At 41.6% G+C, this 6000-nt stretch overlaps 1 long non-coding RNA gene across 2 annotated transcripts; it reads right to left on the bottom strand.

Annotated features, from left to right (window-relative positions):
• Positions 1-318: 318 nt before the first annotated feature.
• On the bottom strand, positions 319-5882 carry LOC142740501 (uncharacterized). Of its 2 annotated transcripts, XR_012880736.1 has the most exons (7): positions 5799-5882; positions 4102-4168; positions 3234-3298; positions 2658-2787; positions 1759-1825; positions 1496-1560; positions 319-1117 (listed from the first exon to the last, which is right to left on the bottom strand). It is a non-coding gene; the product is annotated as an uncharacterized LOC142740501 (long non-coding RNA). The 2 variants fall into 2 exon arrangements; XR_012880735.1 differs by lacking the exon at positions 319-1117 and having other exon boundaries at positions 1233-1560.
• Between the last annotated feature and the right edge of the window lie 118 nt (positions 5883-6000).

Genomic DNA, 6000 nt, shown 5'->3' with positions numbered 1-6000 from the left:
TTTTATAAACCACACGGCATGTTGAAGTGATGATACAAGACTGCTTACGCGCTTCGAAAGCCATCTACATTCTTCGCAAATGTACGCCATCTCCTCCAAACAGTCAATTACATCAGAAGTCCAGTTCCTTGTGCTGCATGCCTCGTGGACGCCCTATCCGTGTCCTTTCCACTGGTTTTCACTTGAGTCCTGTAGGCACAAAAAACATTCTGCAAGTATCCATTGTCATCCGTGCCTGCAGATTCTGCTTTAATGATGCAACTCACTCAAATCCTTGTCTATTTTATCGTTTACTGATGCCTCTTTTAGATGCGACAGATGTATTTTTTTTATACTTACCAGCCTGCTTCACAGGCACCATCCCTTTTTATTGGCACCTGATCAATAAGGGGGTCCTGCTCCACCACCATAACACTGCAATACTAAACAAAATCTTCCATAGACATCATAAAAACTAGACAAGCCTTTCCTCCCTTATGTTTCCCAACATTTCCTGGGACAAGTGTGTGTAGGTAGAAATCAACAAACATGTTTCCTGGCCCCAAACTTTACCCCCTCTTTCCAGTAAAGGATTGGCTTTCGGTATCACGCCTCCTCGCTTTTACCTTTTTACTTTATCCTGCGTAAACATTTTTTTCAGCATCTTAAACGTCTTGCCCATTAGCCCATCTATCCCCAACATAAGACCACTTATTATCATCTGACAGATCAGAATCAGACTCAACCAGCTACTGTTGCCTTCTTCTGCTTCTCTTTAGATCCAGATGCGCTGCTCCTGTAATTCCAAACATTGTGCCAGTACCCCGTGTTCTAAACATTTTGGCAACCCCAAGGTGTCCCTCTCCCATGTTGAGATTATGAGGCCCTACTGGGATATTGCTGCCTTCATCGACCCTGGATCCCTGTGCAAGGATCCTGGCACTTGGCCCATCATCGTGCCATGTTCCCTCAAATTTTTGCTAGAATGATACCATTGAGGATACCTGCCTTGCTTCCTTGATGCCATTTGCTCCAAACAATCCAGTACACCCCAAGTCCAGGTCCTTGTGCTGCATGACTTGTGGGGGCTCTATACGTGGCAATATCCTGGCACCTTCCATTGCTTTCCGCTTGAGTGCTGTAAATATAAAAACATTCTGCCAGTGTCCATTATCACCTATGCCTGCAGATTATGACTGTGTAATGAAACTCACTTAAGTCCTTGTCTATTTCATCCAGGCCTTGACACATCGCAAATGTTCTTGGCAGACCAAAGCTGTCTAAAATCCCCCTACACTCCCTCACCCAATTACCTTACACCTACGTTCAGTCCCAAACCGAGCCATGCGGCCAGCATTTTGGACAAAGATACCCCTAACTTACATTATGCCTATTCCTACCAACTATCCAAGGTTCCCCACTGCTACGCCTTTCTTGGCATTTTGCCCGCTCATTACTTTTTCAATGTACAGAGCTACTGGTGGATACTGTATATAGTAACTAATGATGGACATACCGCATATAGATGAAATATTACTTCAGAGAGTCCCCCTGGCAGCAGGCAGCCGATCTCAAGAAATTCTGGAACAAAAAGTATAAACTGTGAAGATATTATGACGTGCGCTTAGTATGGTTCATCATATCAACAAATATATGTTCAGCCTATTGAAAACATCAGGGAGATTGTTCCCACAGTCTTGTCATGTGTCTCTATAGGAACATTCTGGATGACATCACATTATAGAATTTCTATAGGTTGTTATTTGCTATAATACTTACATATATACAGTGGATCTCCTAGCATGTCGGCTGTCACTGGTGCCACATATTCAGATGTTATAAATGTCTGTAAAATACATAATGGGTTTAATGCACATACATAAAATAACCCCATATCTATAATGAATAATAATATATTTACTTTCGCACATTTCATTTTCTATCACAGGGCGAGTCCAATGCCCCTCTGCCACACAAATAACACCAGCACTATAATGGCATATAATAGTTGGAGAACCCTGGTATAGATTTTGTATCAGGGACCAGGAGCTTATTGTTATTCTTCTATATAATCTTATCCTTAATGGAAAACTTCTAATTTGTCTTTTGTGGAGTCTTTTCGACTGGAGTAGAGAGAGTAGGAAATGGTAAATTGGATTTCTGGATTCAACAAACAAAATAATTATTAAAGGGGTTCTCTGACAGTTTCATAAATCTTAGTCCAAGCCGCATATGGCTAAAAATAACAAATTGTCCCTACTCATTTTTTAAATTCCCTGTGGCTCCTGCGCTGGTGGTTCTGTTGTCTTTAGTTGCTAGGCCACAGCGGTCATGTCCGTGTGGATGGCATGTCACGTGGCAGCTATTGTGTCACATCCAGGGCCGGCCTTAGGTTTATTGGTGACATGTGCAGTATCTGTGACGTCCTCCCCCTTATGATGCACCATGTAGTGTCCAAATAATTTAATCATACAGTGCCCAAATAACATCACCCAGTCAATAAACTAGGGATTGTATCTTTCTGTTTTTTTATATTATAGGTTTGGGCCCTAAATGCCGGATCGGCAGTGTAAGTTGAGGGTGCCCAGGCCATCTATGGTGGTAGTGCCCTCTTCAGTATTGACCAGTAATACACACTATGTGATCATTTAGAGATGCAGTTAATAAAATACACTGACCTTGGACTCTCCTACTGAATACATCCGACTGAATGTAGAACGTTATGTGATGTGAGGTGGAGGGCTCTGCTTAATCTTTGATCTGCCCTCCTGGGACGTGGTTATCATTAACTCTTATGAGGAATTAATTCTAGGAGAAAGAAAGACAATGTATTAGGACAAATCTCAATCAATGGCAACATTTCTATCTAGAACAGAGTCCAGTCCCCAACCAGTGTAAAATTACCAAAGGGGTAAATAGGATGACCGGCTGGGGTCCAGGGATTTGGGGTGGCCCACAGCTCTGGGGCTCCATACACCCCTGAAATTGGACAAACAATAACGGCGCAGGGAGGAAGCGAAATGTCTGACCCGGTTGGTCGTCTATTAGGTGAGTATAATTTTTTATTTTATAGGAGCAAAGGGGGCACTATTAATATGGGGGATAAAAGGACTGAGTCGGGGCTTAGAAAAGGGGGCTTCATTACTGTGGGGCCATTAAAAAGGGGCATTCTGACCCAGGACATACAAAAAGTGTCATTCTAACTGTGGAGGGTATTGGTGGATACTGCATATAGTAACTAATAAGAGACGCACCTTGCATAGATGAAATATTGCTTCAGAGAGTCCCCCTGGCAGCAGGCAGCCGATCTTAAGGTGTTCTGGAAAAAACAATAATTGTGTAGTTTTATTTCTCCAGACAGACGTGTACTCAGTATAGACCACCCAACAATGAAGGAAATGTACATTAGGGCTCATGTACACAGCAACTTCATGTGGACGGACCTGTATGGTGGCGCAAAGACTGCAGTACTGGTAATGTAGACACTCTGTGTGCACTGTGTGCTCCCCCATAAGCCAAATGTGTATTAGGAAATTACATAAATAACAAGTCCCTTATATATTACTAATACCATAATATCTTCTTTATGGAGCATTTCTATAATAATAATAATAATATAAAGCTGCAGCAAAATTCCCAGCGTTTACTTTTGCTACATGTGGATGAGTTTTTGAGACTGTAACTATTCACCTGTAACACTTGTGAATTTTGCCGCGCAGCAAATCTGCAGCGTCTGAATTCAGCTTTATGGCGTAGAATATAGTACTCAAATACTGCAATCATACAGTGCCCAAATAACACTGCCAGACAAGTATTGTCTGCCACACTGTAATGTAATCCATTATCAAGGAATTGTATCTGCATGCTGACCAGTGTCCTTTACTTTTTTTACATGAAGAGTGGGATTGAGTGTTCAAGCAATGGGTGCCCCAGACATCAAGACCAGTGGCGCCCCATTCATTAGTGACAGGTGATGCACCCAGTGTAACCCCTAAGACAGGCCCTGGATGAACAACATTGGGGAATTTGTTCCCACAGTCTTGTCATGTGTCTCTATAGGAACATTCTAGATGACATCACATTATAGAATTTCTATAGGTTGTCATTTGCTATAATACTTACATATATACAGTGTATGTCCTAGCATGTCGGCTGTCACTGGTGCCACATATTCAGATGTCATAAATGTCTGTAAAATACATAATGGAATAAACATAAAATAACCCCATATCTAGAATGAATAATAATATATTTACTTTCACACCTTTCATTTTCTATCACAGGACGAGTCAGACATTGAAAACATTTTGTAATGTTAGTGTAAACCCAGGGAACATAACTATAGGGGTGAAGAGGTTGCAGTCACACCTAGGCCCAGGTGTCCATGACTGACATTAGGGGGGGTCACAATGTGGGCAATTTACAAATGCCAATCCCCAATGCCCCCATCTCCTAGAGGAATCCCGATTTTCGCTGCTAGAAACGCGATGTCAGTGAGAGAAGCACCCAGGCGGAAAGGCAGCTGCTGAGTTGCCCGGCCGCTTCTAAAACACAAGCAGTGGAAGGGAGCCAGCGCAGCGCCCCGTTCCACCTGCTGGAGGGATGCGCCCTATGTAATGGCACAGGTCGCACACCCCTAAGGCCGGCCCTGGCTACTGCTGAGCCTTATTAGGATAATATACGGTAGCTTTTTAAGACTATTTAATTAAATTAAATTAGACATCATATTGAAAACGACTGAGAAGTCACATTCCACATTACTGACAGCTGCAATTCTCAGACAATGGTAAGGGTATGTTCACACACTTAACTAAAAAACGTCTCTAAAATACAGAGCTCTTTTCAAGGGAAAACAGCCTCTGATTTTCAGCCATTTTTTAAACCACAAACATTTTTTGAGGCGTTTTTACAAACGTTCTTGGAGCTGTTTTTCTATTGAGACAATGAAAAACGGCTCCAAAAACGGCCGAAGGAGTGAAATGCACTTCTTTTTACAGGGTGTTTTTTATGCGCCGCTTTATCAAACGCCCACGTAAAATGCACCATCGGAAAAAAAAAAAGTTTTTGCCATTGAAATCAATGGGCAGATGTTTGGAGGCGTCCAGCCTCCGTATTTTCGGCTGTTTTTCGGGGTGTTTACGGCCAGGAAAATGGCTGAAAATAGGCTGTGTGAACATACTCTGTTGTACTGAGTTGTAACATTAATGAGAAAATATGAAACATTGAAATCTGAATGTAAAATGTTCAGTTGTTACTTGCATTAATAGAAACATTTTACTGGAACTTGAACTGTTTGTCTAAAAAAAAAACAACCCCAACTCCTGACAATCACCAGAAAAAAATCCTTCTACAGTTTTTTTTAAACGGCCACGTAAAAAACGCCTCATCGGAACAAACCCCCGTTTTTCCCATTGAAATCAAAGCGCAGATGTTTGGAGGCGTTCAGCCTCTGTCGTTTTAGATGTTTTTCGGGGCGTTTATGGCCATGAAAATAGGCCATGTGAACATACTCTGAGTTGTAACTTTAATGAGAAAATATGAAACCTTGAAATCTGAATGTAAAATGTTCAGTTGTTACTTGCATTAATAGAAACATTTTACTGGAACTTGAACTGTTTGTCTAAAAAAAAAAAACAACCCCCGACAATCACCAGAAAAAAATCCTTCTACAATCATATAGTTGTGGTGAGGTGTTGGTGTGGTTAGAAATTTCTGCAGTAATGTCCAGTGTGAATCTGGCCTTATATGAGAATTCTAGAGCGTATATATTTCATGTGTCCAGTAACATGTAGAATTAATGATAAAATGCTGCATCTTACCTGTCAATCACACAGTCAATCACAGTCCCGGTCCAGACGTCATTGGCAGAAATTGTAAAAAATATGTAATCCAGCTGCACATAGAACCTAACGGCTAGTACTGCCTATGACATCATCAGTGACATCATAAGCGGCTGCAGTATCTGTTACATCATCTAATTATCTCCTACTGCCTGGATAGACTGTCTGTGCATACACTGGA

Source organism: Rhinoderma darwinii, chromosome 2, assembly GCF_050947455.1.
Source record: "Rhinoderma darwinii isolate aRhiDar2 chromosome 2, aRhiDar2.hap1, whole genome shotgun sequence".
In the NCBI taxonomy this organism is placed as follows: domain Eukaryota; kingdom Metazoa; phylum Chordata; class Amphibia; order Anura; family Rhinodermatidae; genus Rhinoderma; species Rhinoderma darwinii.
This window is presented reverse-complemented; position numbering and strand designations above follow the sequence as displayed.